At 50.9% G+C, this 19,222-nt stretch overlaps 1 protein-coding gene across 6 annotated transcripts in view; it reads left to right on the top strand.

Moving 5' to 3' along the window:
- The window catches only part of Ptp36e (protein tyrosine phosphatase 36E), a 540,343-nt gene that overhangs the window by 367,445 nt on the left and 153,676 nt on the right, over window positions 1-19,222 (top strand). The gene's annotated exons all lie outside the window — the stretch shown is intronic.

Raw genomic sequence — 19,222 nt, 5'->3', positions numbered from 1 at the left:
CGTTTTATTATTTCAGAACAAGGTACGTTTAATATTTTCCAACCCCATCAGAGTGTTTTTACGCAGCCTAAAAATTCACGGTTTCTTTTCTGTCACAAATCGAAGCGAATAAATCCCATCCCTGCGTCCGGGACTACTCCGCTACATTGTTGGGCGATTATCTGATGGACAAGACATCTAATTCAAGGCCGACCAAAGAAATTGCAGATTGCTAGTGAACACACTCCAGAACGCTGCACCAATTGAGACTGCTTTCGTTTAGCAAATCGGAACTTCGGAAGCATCGCATCAGTCAAAGTGATGCGGAGGAATTTCCACCCTGTATTCCCGAGCGTATTGATTTGGCTACAAGACCGATGCGGCGAATAGGTTAGTATTTCTTACCCGGTGTTACGTCACTGTGGATGTTTTGCGCGGTTATCAGGTTACTGTGCCCAACACACACCAGTTTATTTCCCGTGTGTTGTGTTAAATTGGCGAAGGCGTCCCCGCACCGAGCGCCGGAGTCTCCGTCAAGTGGTGGCGAGCAGGAGCGCTGCCTTGGTGTTGACGACAAAGATCAGAAAGGAAAACGTTACTGTTTTACTGCATGGACGGAGAGTGGAGTTGACGGGCAGAGCGGCGCTCTTAGTTCAGCCGCCATTGTCGACTGGTACGAGCCACCGAGAGGGCAGAATGCATATCCAGAAGTGGCAACGGCTCCGCTGTCTTCCAGCGCTTTGCGCACGTTTCGAACAAAGTACACACACACCTAACGCCTTTTTCCAGGCTCGGGATAACCGGCACGTTCATTCTTGGAGAGGGGGAAAGCAGATCTCGGCGAGGCTGTTCGTAGAGACGTCTCAACAGCACGTCGGTTGTCGTAACTGGTTTGAGGAGAGCGGGGTTTCCCGAAGCACACGACAACTTCACCGCACTACACCAAACTTGCCGCACGCACGCACCGGGTGGCCGCGCGATGAATCGTTACAGTAGTTGCCGTTTCAGGTTGTCGGCAGAAGCCAATAACATGACGAAACCAATACCAAAACCTTCGTTTTAATGGGAACAAGGTCTCTCTAGATGTCTGCATATTTGGGTAAAACTAGCGAGCACTGGACACTAGTCCACAGCACCCCCATCTGCCCCCTTGCATGCAGGCCTGACTCCAAGCGTGCAGGGACTGTTGGTGGATGAAGGCAATGCCGGAAGGAAGTCAAAATGACTATTGAATCGTAAGCATATTACCGAAAATAGGAAAATTCAGTTCGCCTATTTCTAGAAATACACTATAGAAAGAAAACTTCCACGGGCTGCCCCAAGAAGCAAGAACTACCAGCAACTGTCTTGAGGAAAATGTCCCTTGTTAACCAGTAAAAAAGCAGCTCCATATTTACAATGCTGTTTGATCATATGATAGCGAAAAATAGCTTTGGTTAACTGTTTTTGGATATCATAGGGTTAGCTGTTAGCTGTTAGCATAGGGTTATCTTTGCGAATATTTCTTCAGTAACTTTCACCTCGCTGTACATAGAGGTTCGAATAGTAAAATTGGTTTGGAACCGCAGGTCTGCTTCCAAAGCTAAATGATGCACTGAAATGTGAAAAAATTTGCCTATCTACCGTGGTTTGCCACTTTCACCAGGGACATGTGCAGTTCACAACATTTTACTTTCAGGTAAGAATAAACCGAACGCTCTACAAAAGTAAATACTTTATTTTGCAACCGGTTAAGGTGTCGGCGTAACGCCAGACAGTTATCGGCCTCTATCTCCCCTTCGCCCCACCCCCAATAATCACTTTCTTCTTCTTCTTCGTTAGTTTGCGAATGAAAAAGTTTAGTTTATTGTTTAGGAGTGGAACGGTTTCGTTAGCTTTCGCACTGCGCAAAATGGCGGCCGATATTTCTGCGGATATATTTTGTTACCACGAGAAAGGCTGGCTTTGGCTCACTTGGCGAGTAAGAAAAAAGTAGAGCTTACGTTTATATCGGCAGCGCGTAGAAAAACTCAAGGTGGGTCGTCAAATTCTTGCAGATGTCAAGTGGTAGCGGTGGCGTTGGGCCAGCCCACACACAGGGAATATTGCAAGCAAAATTACCAGGATCTTTCTACTGTAGCAGATATAGGAATGATACATGTGCGTGCAACTGAGCGTTTTGCGCTGTTTTTATTATTATTATTATTATTATTATTATTATTTTCAAATAAACAATGTTTTGCCAATTCCAAAAGCACCGGAAGTGTGGCAACTTTTGGTAGGTTCCCAATTTCGCTTACTGCATTGCAAAATTCCGGAAATTGCTGCTTACGCAGTTATTTTTAGGTCATGTGATGCTGACGGTGGTACATCGCGGCGGTGGAGCAGAGAAACGCCCGGCGAACGCATCCCGGCCACGCAGGGCCAGTCGCCGGGGAAGCGCGAGCCCCACGAGGCCGGCTCCTCGTCTCCGTCACAGGCCGCTCGGATCTTGTTTCGGTGATTTGCCGCCAGGTGCAGACTGCTAAAGATGCTCTGAATATTTCCGTTATTGCGCTAAGTGGGTATCGGTGATTTTTGAAGCTTCAACAACTTCTTTTGATGAAATTTGGGTGAAGAAAAATGTGACTGCAGTTGGTCTTTATGCCTGGAAACGCACGGAAATGCAGTACACGTTACGTCGAGCTATCAGCTCCTAATGTCAACGCAAAATTTTCGTGATTTGTCATCTTTTATTCAATGTCTTCGGTATCGAGGGACATATTTCTCGCGTGTAATTTCTCCGTCGAAATGGTTCCGGTGCTGTGGGCTGGTGGTGATTTTAGTGACCGATTTTATACCTCTTTGCTTGGGGTATTTTTGTATTCCTTTGGGTCTTCTAATGCGTACATTTGGTGGGAGACCTTGTTTAAACGCTGTCGCAGAGGCAGACTATTCAGCGTTCATTTCCGTAGACACAACAGCTCGAGCAAAGCGTTGACGGTGCTCTCAACGTTTTTGGCGTATACCCACGAGGGAGAATTGGCTACGGCTAAACCCCTTATTGAAATTCCTTAACACTGCAATATACTAATTCGTTTTCGGAGGGAAAGAGGCCGTACAGTGAGAGTCCGCTAAGAATAAAACCCCAGTTGCCAATTAATTGGTATCGTTCATTGGTTTTGGAATACTCCAAATTTGTCGCGTCAATAGATGATATAATTGGAACCGATAGAGTCAACCCCAAACGCTCAATTGGGTCCTTCAAAAGCGGTTGTCTAGCGGCCAAGAAGCGGCGACAGGCGAGAACAAAATATTCGATTTTTTCTGCGACCTGGCAACGCACACATAGCTCCGTAGTGGAAAGCCCTGTTCTAAAAAAATAGAAAGTTAGCTGTGGCATCTTGCAGCGCAGATCGGTGAAGATCACTTCGCATATTCCGCGAACCACAAAAGTGAACATTCCACCTGAACTTTAAATGTTAGTACTCTTCAAATGATAGGAGTGCATCTGAACGGGTAGCGTATGAATGCCAATATCCAAAAGAGCCACATCCTGTAAGCCCAATTGAACGGGAGCTGTGACAGCGAGATTAGCTAAATGGTCCGCTAGGTCGTTGCCCCTGATGTCCGTGTGGCCAGGGACCCAAGACAAACGTACCTCCTTCACGTGCCTGGGAACAAAAAATAATAGTGTTCGGTACAATGGAGAGTCGGAAGAGGAAGTTAATGCTGATATAACTGCCATCGAATCGGATAATATGGTGATTTCTGATACGTGCTGCGGTACTTCGCATGGAGTGAGAGCTATTGCTAAAACTTCTGCCATAAAAATGGGTGTGTAATCCGGGATTCGTAGCGAATAACTTCAATCAAGCGATTGCGAAAACAAATCCATCTTTCTCACCATATTGAGATGCATCTGTATAAATCAGAGAAGACGCAGGATTCTTGGATAAATACTCATTTAAAATAGCGGTTAATAGAGAGGACGGGAGAAGTTTTGCAGCCGAAGGGAAAAGGTTTTGGAAAAAAAACTCAGTTTCTCGCTCAATAGCTGATACTAGGATAACGTCATATAGCTTAACAGAAATACAAGCAAAGCAAGATTGAAAGAACGCGCCTAAGAGGAAATACGTTGCGGCAACGGAGATGGAAAAAAAAAATCGGAGCACAAATAAAATAAGCTTGACAGCTCCAGGGGGAAAGGACGGGGGGGGGGGGAGGGTTCGTGCATTCGGAGGTAAGGTTGAATCGTCAGCAGGAGAAATCGGATTCTGAGTTCTGGAATCCGTCCCTCTAAGTACCAAACCCTGTTCGAGACGAACCAAGTGAGGTCAAGGCAAAATAAGAATGCGCCTCTCCAACAGGTATAACGGTCACAGTTTGTAAATAGAGCATTTGCAAAACAGGACGCAACCAAACTCGATGACTGCCCGGTCGTAGGAAAGGTACAAACGCAAAATTGTGCCCCGTCGCATTCCTACTCTTTTCCCACATAGCTTCTTCATGTGATCAATTGATCTCTGCGCTTAGTGATTGATGCATTATATGTACGCCAGTGGAGAGCAGAAGTGTATGTAATACCAAGATACTTCAGCGAATCCACCTCCCGAATGACTTGATTTCTATAGGCGAGAGAAATTGAAACTGGCCCTGCATCTGGGAAGATGAGTAAAGCACTCGTCGATACATTAAGCGCTAAATAAATGCCGCCAAGCCATGCCCCCAACAAAGATATATAGACCTGCAAATGTTGGTATAACGAATGAATGTCGACTTCGGCCGCAAATGACACTATATCATCCGCATTCGCATGAACGTAGGTGGTTACGTCTGGAAGATGTTGAATGTTACTGATAACGATGTTGAAGGGTAAAGGCGATAAAGCTCATCCTTGCGGCATACCTCTCGTTTGTGAAAAATCTCGAAAATAGCCTTCCGTTTGTGGAAAAGAATTCCCTACCGGTCAAAGGCTAATCGAAGCAAAAAAGAATGCGGGGAGGATTATGCGGGCTAGTTTGTTTAGCAAGATACTATGTTCGACACAGCCATATGCTTTAGCTGCATGGAAGTTAACTAATGCCAAAACCATTTTTCCTTTTTTTGCTCACAGAATCCTAGTTTCCAAGTAGACATGAGCGTTCCAAATAGAACATCCCCGCCTAAAACCAAACTGAGCAGGAATAAGTGCTTGCCAGTCCTGCATGAAAGAAGGTAGCCGTTTAAAAACTATTTGCTCTATTAATCTTATCATGTTAGAGGTCAGAGCAATCGGCCTTAAATTGTCTAAATCGAAACCTTGACATGGCTTTCTCAAGCAAAATTGTCTTAAACACTTTCAGTTAGTTTCCTGGAATCAAACAAAACGTGAGGCATAAAAGTGATACATCCAATAGACCCGGCTGGAATTTCTATGCCTAAAATTTAATAGCACCAACTGTCACGCCGTCAGGCCCCGGCACCGCAGGTGCTGTGATGGACAAGACCTCCATCAGATCAAAGGGCGATACTGGCACAAAAATCATTCGTTTATGTAGGACTGATAAGGTGATAGTTACTAAACCAACATAAAAACCAAACCGCAAGTCCTCTAGCGGAGCGCTCAAGAAACTAAGCCTCCTCAGCACAAGACAAGACCTCAGATGACTGTAACGGCTTGAGGAAAACCACCCGATTGCTTGCCATGAATTATAAGGCGCTGCTTTATTTTTAGAATACAAAAGAATGTCATCGAGTTTCATAACGGGATACATATTAGCTTTACGAACTGTACGTTTGAACACTGCTACCATGTACACGGTGACATAAAGGTCGTCATGAGACCCCGGGGTGGCCTCCAAGTCTGCGAGGTGTCCCGCGTGGAGATCAGTCGAGCCATCACCGCGGCGGCGCAAATCGGCGGGGTCGAGGCCAAGGACGACGTAGTACGCCCGAATCGCCAACAGAACATCGTCATCATAAGCACGCCAAAGAGAGAGAACGCCGACAAGTACGCCCTGGTGGAACGCATCGTCATCGACGGGACGTCCCACGAGGTGAGCGCTTACGAATCGGCGCCTCACGGTACAGTAAAGGGAGTGATACGGGGCGTTCCGCTGACGGACGCCGCCCGAGAAATCCAAGAACTCGTGGTCCACGAGCACAACCCGCCGGCCCTCCAGGCGAGCCGGATAGGCAAGACCAGGTCCGTCGTCATCTCCCTCGCGGGGCCCAAGGTCCCGAACTGCGTTCGGTATGGGAACCTCCTGGTCGAATGCTCGCTGTACCGCAAGGAGATTGACATCTGTTACCAGTGCGGCTGCGTCGGTCATCTGATGCATGTGTGCCCCAATCCGCAAAACAGAATCTACCGGGGGTGCGGCGTCGCCAACCCGGACTCTTAAATACACCTGTAACCGAAAGTGCAGTCTCTGAGGAGACAACCACCTCACCGCAGATCGGGCCTGCAAAGCCCGTTTCAAGACCCCCTACGTGGTGCGGTGCCGGCGCTGGGAGTGCCGACGGGCCGACGCCTAAAAAAGTCATGAACGCAGTGGTCCTACAGGGTGACCCCAACGCAGCAACAGCCCTCGCCGCCGGTCAGCAACGCCGGCCCGCAGGGGAGGGCACCAGAGCCGACGACACTCCACATCCCACGGTCCAAGAGACGCGGGCCGGGCGCCATCTGACGTCCCCTCGGGTCGCCGCCGTGCACCGACTTCGGGCAGTGCCAAGGGTGGCCGGAGCAGCAGGCGACGACGCGGGTCCCGTTCGAGATCTAAGTCCAAGTCCCGGGCCTGGTCCCTTCGACGGAGGAACGTAGAGAAACAGGTTGGCTGGACCGGCAGGTCTTCCGTCGCTCTCGCATGCGAGAAGGAGTTCCCTCCTCTCAGCCCCCCCTTCCTATCCTCCTCCTCCCTCTACCCAAAGCGCTCCAACCGCTGAATGTAGCGAATGCGTGGATCTGAAAAAGCTAATCTGAAAGCACAACGCTCAAATCCGTCTTTCGCGCAGTTAAACTTTTGAATATGAACCCCTTCCAACTCGCCCAGCTGTCTCTCATTTAAAAACAACAGCACCTGCAGATCAGGGCGTTAATGGAGAAAATGGATGCGCTAACTACCGGAAGACTCGATGGGGAAGTTATATCAAACGAAGCGTCCGGGGACGCCAACACGAAACGCAAGGTGCCACGGCGGGACCCGCACGCCTACCCGATCGGGAGGCGGAACCGTCAACGTCGTCGCCGCCCCCTTCACCTCCTTCCCCCGTCAGGAGAAAATGCACGCCGAGACCTCGAAGCCGGAGGGGGCGTCGCTAGAGCCAAGTCATATGCAACAGCTACAGGACGGCCTGGCGGCGGTCCTCACGGCCGTTAACCAACTAACCCAACAGCAGAACGACATGCAAATGAAGCTGGAGCTCCTAGGCTCCAAAGTGGGAAGCCTGAAGCACGAAATGGTCGAGATTGGGAGCAGGATGGACGACGTATCCACAAAGCTGGACCAACAAGCTGCCAAGACCTTGTCCTTGGAAGCAAAAATACGGTACACGGACCTGTCAGGGAAGAGAAAGGAGCGTGCGAGTTCCAGTAAAATCAAGGGAGCGGTTGCAAGTCGGCGCGACCAGGTGACCTCGGACGACGATTAAGAGGAACAACAATAATAGACGCAACCGTGGGGGGGGTGGAGACGACGTTATTTTACCAATAGGGAATCAAGAACAAATCGGCAGAACTTCTATTACACATCGAGAGCCTCGAACAGAAGCCGGACGTGATCCCGCTCCAGAAGACCCGCGGCAGACCCAGATTCCCGGAATACGCGACTTACGCGGACCCGTCGGAAGAAGGGACGGCGGCCTGGTACGCAGCAACATGGCGGCCACCCAGCACCTCACGGCCCAGAAGGGGTGCGAACACACCCTGGTCGAGATACACACGAGAACCATAGGCAGCGCAGGGAAACTGTTCGTGATGAGCGCCTACCGCAGGCCGTCACGCAGGGACTTCGATTTCGCGAGACGGTCGGTCAGGCGAAGCAGCTGGCGAGGAACAGGCCGCTCCTGGTGCTCGGAGACTTCAACGCCCCGCACACCACGTGGGGTTACAAGTTTCAGTCCAAGCGGGGCAAGGCCCTCGCTAAGACGATGGAAGACCTGGAACTGGCGCTCCTTAACGAGCCTGGGACGGCGGCCACCCAGCACTTCACGGCCCAGAAGGGGTGCGAACACACCCTGGTCGAGATACACACGAGAACCATAGGCAGCGCAGGGAGCGACCGGAAGGGGAACCGGTACGAACCGGCACACCGTCCCGGACCTCTCGTGGCTCACGGGGACTCTCGACGCGACCTGGCGCAACGAGGACGTCAGCCTGGGATCCGACCAGGACATCCTGAGCGTCACGATCAGAGGACCCAAGTTCAGAGCGGAAATCGGCACGGCGAGGATCACCGACTGGGACTGCATGCCCAAGTGCGGGGCAGAAGCGGCCGAATCTTCCATCCAAGCCGAGGAACGTAGTGGAAGACCGTACGCGGAGTGGGCAAGAGAATAGAAGGCCGCGCTCCATAAGTTCACGGAGACCGTCGCCACGACAGCAAAGACACCGTTCGTCGACGCCAAGCTCACGCACATGTGGGCGGCTCGACACTCGCTGACTCGGAGGTGGAAACGGCAGAAAAGGGACACAAAGCTGTCCAAGCGCATAGCCTCGCTAAACAAGCAAATCTCCGAGTACGCCGCCAAGCTCTGCCGGTAGAACTGGATGAGCACGTGCGACGGCCTGCAGGGCATGCTGCCCGTGCGCAAGACGTAGTGCCTCTTGCGACACTTGGTCGACTTGCTAAATGGTAGGGCGGCCACAAACCAAAACCTCACCAAGGTCTTCAATGCCTACGGCGGGGACGGCAAGAGCTCATCGAAGACCTGAAATCAAAGTATCTCAAGACGGAGCGTTGGCAGTTCCCGCTGCAGGAGGAATACGGGGGACCCGAAAATCCGGTGCTGGACGAGCCCTTTACCACCACAGAACTACTGACGGCCATCGACGAGAGTAACGAAAGGAGCGCACCCAGTACGGACGCCATAACCTACCGACTCCTGAACATGAGCGACGCGGCGATGGCCGAGCTCCTGGACCACACCAACCTGGCCTGGGAACGCTCGAAACTACCCGCGGAATGGAACGAAGCAGAAGTGAGATTCATTCCCAAGCCGGGCAAACCACTGACAATCGAGAACATGCGCCCGATCTCGCTCACGTCTTGCGTGGGCAAGGTCGTGGAACGCATGGTTCTCCAAAGACTACATGGGTTCCTGGACGAGACGAACCAGATTCAGGCTACAATGCACGGGTTCCGCCAGCACCTGTGCACCCAAGACGTCTTCCTCGAGCTAAACGAACTGGTGTTCAAGAAGGTCACGAGACACTCACCGCGCGGGATACTTGCGTTGGACCTCAAGGAGGCCTTCGACAACGTCTGCCACAGAAGCGTGCTCGAGAACCTCCGCAAGACGGGCTGCGGCCGCAGCACGTACGGCTACGTCGAGAACTTTCTCACTACGCCTACGGAAACCATAAGGATAGGAGAGGAACGGTCTCACCCGATCGAGCTCGGAGACACGGGCACTCCGCAAGGGTCGTTCTTGTCGCCGCTGCTCTTCAACCTTGCCCGCGTGCCCCTACCCAGTTTACTCCAAAAGATCGAAGGCGTGGACCACGCGTTCTACGCCGACGACATTACGGTGTGGATGACCCGAGCGCGTTCCGAAGCCTGGGTGGAGGAAAACTTGCAGAGGGCCGCGACGACCGTCCACGAGAATGCCAAGACCTGCGGGCTGAGATGTGCTCCGAAAAAGTCGGAGCTGTTGATGGTGCAGCCAGGTAGGCCCAAGAAGGAACCGCTGCCGAACGTCATCGTCACGATCGACGGCACAAAGATCGAGCCCACGCAGCAGGTCCGCATCCTGGGCCTGTTGCGGCGCGATGACGGCAAGGCCACCGCGGCCACACACAAGATCAAGACCGCCTTCGAGCAAATGCGAAGCATGATGCGATCTCGAGCATGATGCGAAGAGTCACCAATAGGATGATGCGAATATCGAGCGTGATGCGAAGAGTCACCAATAGGAACCGAGTAATCAAGGAAGATGACGCCCTGAAATTGGTGCAGGCGTTCATCGTGTCCCGCATCACTTACTCCGGCCCGTACCTCTAGCCGACGAAGGCGGACCGTGAGGCCATGGACACGGTGGTCAGAAAGGCGACCAAGCTCGCCGTGGGAGTGCCCGTCCACTCGTCCATGCAGAAACTGCTGGGCATGGCCAGGCACAACACGGTGGACGAAATGGTGGAGGCCCACCTCTCTAACCAAAGGATCAGACTAAGCCAGACAGAACATGGACGGGCCGTCCTGCGCAAGGTGGGTTGGAGCATCGAACTGCAACGAGACACCGAGACATTACCTCCCGAGTGGAGGGACGTCGTAAATACCAAGCCCCTTCCCAGGAACATGCAGCCCGGGAAAAACGAAGGGAGGCAGTCCGCAAGGGCCAGGGCGCTGGCCCGCCAGCTCGAAGAGGATCTCGACGTCCTCTACGCGGACGCGCTGGTTCTCAAGTGCGGAACAAACACTACGGCGGCGGTCACTACCATGGACACCCTGTTGACCGGCGCATCGGTCCGCACGACCCAATCGATCCAAACAGAGGAAGTTGCCGTGGCCCTCGCGCGAAAACATCCGAAGGCCGGCACTATCGTCACGCACTCTAAGAAGGCGTACGCCAACTTCTGAAAAGGGAGGGTGTCCCCCGCGGCACATGCAATGTTGTCCAAGCGAAGGCCCCCGAGGCGAGCGTTAGAGCTCATGTGGGTGCCGGCTCAATCGAAGGTGGAAAGAAATGAACTCGCCGACCACCACGCCCGAGAGTTGTCCGTCCGGGCCGAGGACGAGCCGGTGCAGCTGCGCCCCGTCTTGAGCTACAGAGAAACTACTGAAATGTACAGAGAGCGCAGATGCATATTTCGCAGGCCTCACCCGCAAATGAACCGAAAACAGCAGACCGTTATCCGAAGAATACAGGCGGGATCGCTAGCGCATCCCACACTTCTAAACAAGATGTACCCGGGCAGATACGATAGTACTTGCCCGTTCTGCAAGGACCGACAAGGCACTCTGGCTAACGTCTTGACCGAGTACGAGTCTCTTGAGATCCGCCCACCCCGCATCCCTGTTCCCGCACCGGACCCCCGAGAGCGATGGGAGACCTTGTTGTCTTGCCCCGACCTGACGATCCAGCTTGCGCTGGCAGCCAGGTTCCAGGAGCTGCTAGACCCATATGGGACCCAAGAAGAGGGTTCCCCGTATCCGGTGCAGGCGTGCACTAGCCAATACCTTGTTGGGCTCAATAAAAGTTGATTCTCCCTCTCTCTGACACATGTTTTGTGAAATTCTGCCGCATAACCCTGGGTACGACTTTCCAACAGAGCTGAAGCCTCAAACATAAAGGAGCGGTTTTTTTTCATTACCTCTAATAGGGAACATTCTTAAGATCTAGACGGGAAATCGGAATAGGTTGCTTCGTGGGCTCCCTTACAGAGACAGCACATTTCGATGTCTAATCGGCAGAATTTCCTCTCTTTATTATCGTCATCATCCTTTCCTCCTTGCGTAGATCTCTTTTTGTCTCTTTCCTCAATTGTTGCCCTGGTTAGCCCAACACAATCGCTATCAGCGTAGTCATTTTCTGGTATTTATCTGATCAGTATTCTCGGATTGTTCCTGAAAGCCTTAGCCCATGGTCTAACAATTTCTTAAGTCGATCAGCCCCAAAGCACCTACTAGGTCCGGCTTCACTTAGCCAGAATCAAGGATCAGCATTGTACAGCGAAAAGCGTGATGCGCTCGAATTCCATGGGCGGCGGTTTCGATCTTTACGCTAAATTAATCCACTTTTCTGATCATTAATTTTGCTTTTTTGGGAACCCGAGGGCTCTTTTCGTAGACATGGCTGAATCACGCCTCACACCGAAGTTTCGCGTGATAGGTTTTTTGGAGGTTTCTCATGAAATTATGACACAAACGCTCTGCATGTATATTGTCACAACCACCAACATAACCGCGCAAGGCGCCTCCAGAAGTGACTTCTCCGCTAGGTGCCACAAAACCTTCTTTTCAGGAACTAAGCTGTCTTTGCCACCGTCCACATCAGTCGATCACCAGCATGGAATCCTCTTTAATAATCGCAGAGAAAGTGAACATCTCACGGACTCGGCAAGCGCTTGGACGCTGTGGTTTCTTTGCAACCAGTTCGTGCAGGGCAACGTAACGGGGCAAGGACCTTCAACCACCGCGGTTCACCGTAGCGTCTGTGACAATATATGATCAAACTAACGGTTTTACAACACAGCCACGGGTGCTCGATGGAAGACCTGGCTTCCAGCGAGCGGCCGCGACACAGCTATCCCTGGCTCACATGCATTGTGTGACCCGAAACCCTTAGGAATGAGGGTTGGGTTCCTTTGTATGTTCCGGTGGCCTCAATGCCCCTGAGGTTTTAAAAATCGTACGGGTTTTCCAAAAAATATTCATTTTTTATCGCGAAAATCTGTAGTTTTAGTTCGAGGGCCGTTGCACACATGCGCACGCACCCACGCAAGAACAAGTAGCCAAGCACCCACGACCGCACACGCGCCACGCATGCACACGCACGCCGGTGGGCGCGCATAAGAGAGAGAGAGAGAATACTTTATTCAAACGCCTGCAGAGCAGTTAGGCTAACCCTTCATGGGGGTCCCTCACCGTGACGTGGCCTGGACATCGTCACAACTGCGTCCTGAGGGCCACTCCCGGGTTCTGCCCATGGGTCCAGGGAGGCTTGCGCCCCCCTGTCCCGCGGCTTTTCCCGGTCTCTGCCTCTCGAAGGTCGCCGCGACCTGCTGAACGGCCTGCGGTTGTAGCCCGTAGTCATAGCTACTTGTTTCGGCCTCCACGTGCGGTGGGATCGTTGTCTTCTCGCTTGCCTCACGTGGATTCACCTACAGTTCCACAGGATGTGAGCTGCCGTAGCTCGCTCCTTCGTGCACAACCTACACACGTCACTCTAATACACACTGGAGCCAATGTACTTGGCAAGCACCGGGGTTATCAGGGATCTAGTCTGCAGCTGTCGGTAAAGCACTGCCTCTGCGCTGGTGAGTCCCGGGTGCAGGGGTGGCATAGTTCTCCGGTTCAATCGATACCACTTCACGATATCGTTGAAGTTGGCCATTGTATCCATGCTGATGTCGAACGGTCTCCACTCCGGGTCGGCCTGGCTGACTGCCGCGCGGTTGGTGAGTTCTCGCGCGACTGCATTGGCCGTCTCGTTGTGGTTCTCGTCCCCCCCTCAAGACGTGTGGGCCCATGTGGGCCCGGAACCATTTGATTGATGCCGCAGTCGTCTTGTCTTTCGTCTTGCGCAAGATGACCGCCGCTGCCCTGCACACCCTGTTCTCGCCATAGTTCAGCACTGCTGTGCGGTAGTCACACAGCACCGTCGTAGAGGCCGGGTCCGTGATAGCCGGGGCGGTGGCCACCTCCTCTGCTTGCTGTACGTTCTTAGTATAAATGCTCCCAACTGCCTTGGTCTCCCCGGTTGATGCCGCAACCACCGGAGCCACGTTGGCTCTATGGGTGTCTTGATAGTCTGCCGCGTCCACGTACACGGCACCGTTGTCGGTCGCGTATCGATCAATGAGGGCCTTGGCTCTGGCTAGTCGCCGTTCCTGATTGTGCTCAGGGTTAATGTTTCGGGGCATCGAAAATATGTTAAGTCGGCGGCTGACAGCATCCGGCAACGCGACTGCACTCTTGTTGGTCTGCCGCGGGGCTAGACCGAGGTGCTGCAAGATTTGCCTTCCGGTCCTCGTTCCGGACAGGCGTTCCAGCTGGGCCTCCCGTTGTGCTTTTAGTATTTCGTCCAGGGTATTTGGACACCCAGGGCCATGAACGTTTCTGTGCTCATACTTCCGAGGAGCCCCAGCGTCGTCTTGTACGTCTTGCGGACAGTCGCATCAATCTTTGCTCGCTCGCAGGGCTGCCAGTTGTGGAAGGCGGCCACGTGCGCAATGTGGCTGATTGCAAAGGGCTGGACGAGGCGGGTGAGGCTCTCCTCCTTCATTCCTTCTCTTCGTGTGGGTATCCGCCGAATGAGGCGCACTGCCGCCGCGGCTTTAGTTGACAACTTGGTGACTGTCGATCCGTTTATTCGGTTGCCGTCAAGTAGCAGGCCCAGGACTCGAATCCTCTCCACTTCATGTATTACTTGACCTCCTTCCGTGCAGACCGTTATCCGTGCCATCTCTGTCTTCTTCTTTCCTCTGCCCTTTGGCGGGATCACGAACAGCTCCGACTTGGACGGGCAGCAGATGCGCCCCGTCTCTTATAGCTGGTCCAAGATGGCGTCCACGGCGTCTTGGAGCGTTGCCTCTATATGCCCATCGCTTCCTCCTGCTACCCACTGGGTCACGTCGTCAGCGTATATCGTGTGCCGGGCATTCTCAACTTCCTCGAGACGGTTGGCCACGCCAATCATCACCAAGTTGAATAGCAGCGGGGAAATCACTGACCTTTGGGGGGTACCGACGCTGCCGAGCTGTTTCTCCGCTAGTTGCAGGTCACCCGTGCAAATCTTTGTGATCCGGCCCGTGAGGCAGTCCCTGATGTACGCGTACGTCCGCCGGCCCATGTTCAATCGAGAGAGAGTCCGTCACTCCGCAAGGATGGCAGAGTTACGGACTGTCAAAGGGGCTCTTTAGATCGAGACTCAGCACGGCTTTCTTGTCTCGAGTACCCACTGCGTCATCGACAATCTCGTGTTTGAGCAAGAGCATGGCGTCTTTCGTCCCGAGCTTCTCTCGGAATAATATGATGGAGTTTGCGTAAAGCCAAGAGTCTTGCAAGTATCGCTGCCATCTGTTCATGAGAACGTGCTCGAGGACCTTCCCAACGCAAGACGTGAGCGAGATTTGCCTGAGATGCTCTATGCTAGGCGGCTTCCCCGGCTTCGGAACGAGGATCATCTTGGCCGTCTTCCATTGCCGGGGGAGCTGTCCTGAGCACTAGAATGTGTTGAAGAAACGCGTGAGCGCTTCTATCACCGCGTAGTTCAGATTCTTGAGAGCGTTGTTGGTCACCTTGTCAGGCCCTGTCGCTGATCTGCCGTTGAAGGTCTTCGAGGCCGCCCGGATCTCCCACACGTCGATGTCTCTGTCCAGTATCTCATTGTCAGCGCCTGCGTACTCCTGATGCGGTTCCGTAGGGGTAGTCGGCAAGTACTTGGCATCCAGACGCCTGCCCACCTTTTCCACCCCTAGGTCTCGGATGGCCCAGTGAAAGGTCTTGGCGAGCTTGTTGAAGGAAGCCGTTCGTCTTGATCTCGTCCAGCAAATGCCGCAGCATGTTCCATGTCCTGCCCTTGTGCATCGGTCCGTCGGCCTCCCTGCGGACCGCGTGCCACTGCTGCGTGCTGAGCACTCTGCAGTGGGTCTCTATCTGCTTATTGAGCTCGGCGACCTTCTTTCACAGATGCCGGTTAGTCCGTTGCCTCCTCCATCGCTCCTGGATTGACGTTTTGGCTTCTAATGTTCCAATGTTAAGCTTACCACACACATAACATAATGTTGGGGTTGTGTGCTGCGTTGTACGGTTGCATTCACTAATGGTTGCGTTCACTTCAGTGAACGCAACCTCACAAAGACAAAGATACGTTTTCCGCACTGTGGCTTTCGAGATTTGCAGCATTGAAATAACGGCATCACTGCTATAATCAGTCAATCATCTTCTGCCTGATCATGTCATGAAAGTGAAACAGGGCCCTCTAGCTACAACAAACTGCAATTAGAATAGCTGGCTATCACGCGAGCCGTCCTCCCTGAGCAACCCAGAGGATCATCGCCTACGGCCAAAGTGATGCCGCTGAATTCTGCACCCACACCACGCTGTGTCCGTCACCTGAAACGCTGTACGCCTGAAACGAAGGCAACCGGAAGATGCGGCCAAAAATTTCCAAGAAACTGAGTATTAATTAACAGCGTATCCATCTCTTGCGTTGAATAATTTAGGAACAAAGTTAAGTATTCTCCGTCGTCCGCTTTCAGTACACGTACAAATCTAGCCGTCCCTAGATTTGTACTTGTTCTTCGACGTGAGCCCGATGTTATCACCCCCTCTCCCGCCCTCCCCCCCAAAATAAACTGAACAATAAGGCATTTGCTACACTTCTACAGCGACTTCTTTCTGTCACCTTCGAAGTTGCACGTGCCGTCTTTTGCTAAGCAACGAAATATGACCGCAGGTAATTTTATTGGACAAATGTTGAGCTATGCAGAATCCAGTCGAAGACATGCCTTGGGCAGGAAAGAGACGGCACATTGAGTTTGTCTGTTTAGTATCGATGGCTATTCAAAATCAAAATGAATTGCTTGTAGTGCCAAAACAAACTGGCGCTTCATGGGACAAGCTTTTTCAAGAAAACTCCTTTTTTTCTTCGCTGACCGCAAATGCAGGTAGTGCCAAATTGAATTAAACGGGAAAGAAGAAACCGGTACTGCATTTAAAATACACGAAAATGCCCGTGTGTCAAGATTTTCGCGCTCGTTAAAGGAGCCTAACAAGTTTGTTTGAATAAAAATATTTGGCTTTGTATATTAACCTCAGCGCTTGCACGACTGCAAATGACGGTTCATGCCAAGGTGTCTAACTGGAACCAAACCGAACCAAAAACCGGAGCTAAACCGGTATTTTTGCCGGAACTGAACCAGAACCCGAACCGTTATTTTTTGAGCACGCTCAACCTGAAACGGAACTGAACCGAAAAAAGAAATAACGGTCACCGGTTCATGCCGAAACGATTCGACCCTCCGTTGTTGATATTGCACAGTCAATGCAATTTAGGCCTTTTTTTCACGCACCATCAACTTCGTACCCGGTCGCGCACTCTCTCCTCCAGACAAATGAACACTATCGCGCTCTACGTAACCACAGGGGAAATGAATGAGCACCAATGTAGCAATGGTCTGTTGCTGCTTGAAGCGCGAACGTAGTGCAAGCTAACCAAACGAAATGTTTGTTTATTTGTTTGTTTATTTGTGCATTCATAATACACAGAAATGCAGGGAAACAGGGACAAAAAGCTTGTCATGCGACAGCTTGACGAGGTCCCAGTACCCATGGCATACAGCAATGGCAGAAATGTTGTTTACAGAATTTTATGTACAGAACTAACATACAGAATTTTTTTTGGCCGATTGAGTAATCTAAGCCTGAAAAAAAACATATAAAACATACAACTGTTTTATCTCCTAGGTAACAAAAAAAAGCCATGCATGTGATTTACAGAATGAAAACGACGCGTATAAAACGATAGAGATGCTTATCTCGTCATCATTACAAATTTATGACAGCAATGAAGAACGAAATAACACATGTAAATGTGCTTTGCTAAGTACATCAGTCAATACTAAAGGCATTCACAACGTATCAGATAAAGTCATAAACATAAAAAAACGTCTCAATGATGCCACACTACTACAGTACACAGTAGCAAGAATTTAATCTTACACAAACAATTCAACTCACAGGGAAGAACACGTGAAAATATCATGCATGCACACAGATATCATGAGGGGTCCCCTTGGTTTGAATACTGCATTTTAATACCTACATATTGCCTTCATAACTTCAAGTGCCAGAAGCTTATTGATGGCATATCTGTAATTCTAATTTTAGGCCTCAATTACTAATGGTCACGATATTTATATTGCTTATGTATATTCATTCAGTAACCTGCTTATACGGTTTTCAACACTTTTTAACCCTTGGTTTGTTCTAGCAAAAGGTATCACCCACTTCGCTTGACGGCGAAAACTGTACGAGGCCGCCAAAGCTGCTTCCAGATTACACAGACAGAATTGCCTGGTTGTTATTTTTAACGCAGCTTTTATACACCACAATAAGCCAGTAGTTGTATAACTGCGTGAAGGGCAGTATCTTGTAATTTAAGAAAAGATTGTGTGTGGGTGCATCCCATGGAGCGTTTGCGATATGGCAAAGCGCCTTTTTTTTGATACGCAAGAATTCTGTTTATATTGTATTTCGAAGTTGCGCTCCAGACATACAGCAGTAGTTTATCTGGGTTGAAAAAAGGGAGTTGTAGATGAGTAACTTACGACGACTGGGTAAAATATACCTGAAATAGCATATAATTTCCGCAATTTTCGCTAGATTTGTAAGAACGTGATCTACTTTCGAGCTCCACAGTAAATGCTCGTCATTCTCGGCAGCTTGCAGGGGATATAAAACGACTTTGCCCTTCCCTAGCTGCGACTTTGTTGGAGCAATCAGGCTGCAGGAATGCACCATTGCACAACAGCGAAAGCCCGCACCCGATGTGTGCAAAATTTTTGCATTTAATAGTTTGTTTAAAAGGTCCGACACCTGCACATTGTTACTGCTTGACAAGTGTGACCGCAGGAGCTGCTCAGTGGCTAAGCTGTTTGCTGCTGACCCCAAGTGGCCTCGATATCCCTTCCCCACGACCGTTTTTCTGAAGCAGATGGAAATCGCGAACGTCCGTGCGAGATTTCGATCCACGTTTAATATCACCAGCCGGTTAAAATAAGTCTGCCAGCCTGCAACATAAGCTGCGCCTCGGAGCAGAGATATGGCACGGGGCATCAAATGCGCCAGTTTTTAAACAAAAAATGTGTTTACTCGGAAAAAAACAACAAAAAAAGGCGAATCACGTTGTTTTAAAATATTAAGCAAAAAGTAAGTAAAACCGGATAAGTCAAAAAAGCACCAAAACGCAGATATTGCTCTATACTTTTCTTTGCCCTGCCTTTCACAACGAAACGCGTCATGAATGCGAAGGAACTGAGTTCCGTGGTCAGTTTTTGAGCACAGTGCAGTGGACAAGTTTAGTTTTACAGATACAAATAACAACAGGTTTATCAGGGAAAACTGTTAAGGTGCGCACTTAATCCCTTGGCAGGAAACTACAGCCTTCGAACCCTGTCTTGAAAGCAGAAACAGTAACAAAGCAGATGACACGTGCAGAAAGGCAGTCCGGTACCTCACACTGTCCCATTCGCCCAGCGATCATCTTTTCTGCTTGTTCTGCACTTTTGCTTGTTTCAGATATGCTGTTTCTCGAAGGTGCACTTGTACTTACTGCCCAACTCGCTGCGTTACTTCTACTGCTACTAGTTCCGGAGGCGAGTAGTGTTGTGGACGAATAAAGAGCGTCTACCCAAAAAAGT

Source organism: Haemaphysalis longicornis, unplaced genomic scaffold (assembly GCF_048455015.1).
Source record: "Haemaphysalis longicornis isolate Haplotype H1 unplaced genomic scaffold, Haemaphysalis longicornis Haplotype H1 scaffold_27, whole genome shotgun sequence".
Classification (NCBI taxonomy): domain Eukaryota; kingdom Metazoa; phylum Arthropoda; class Arachnida; order Ixodida; family Ixodidae; genus Haemaphysalis; species Haemaphysalis longicornis.
Note: the sequence above shows the minus strand (reverse complement) of the source record. Positions and strands in the feature narration are given on the sequence as shown.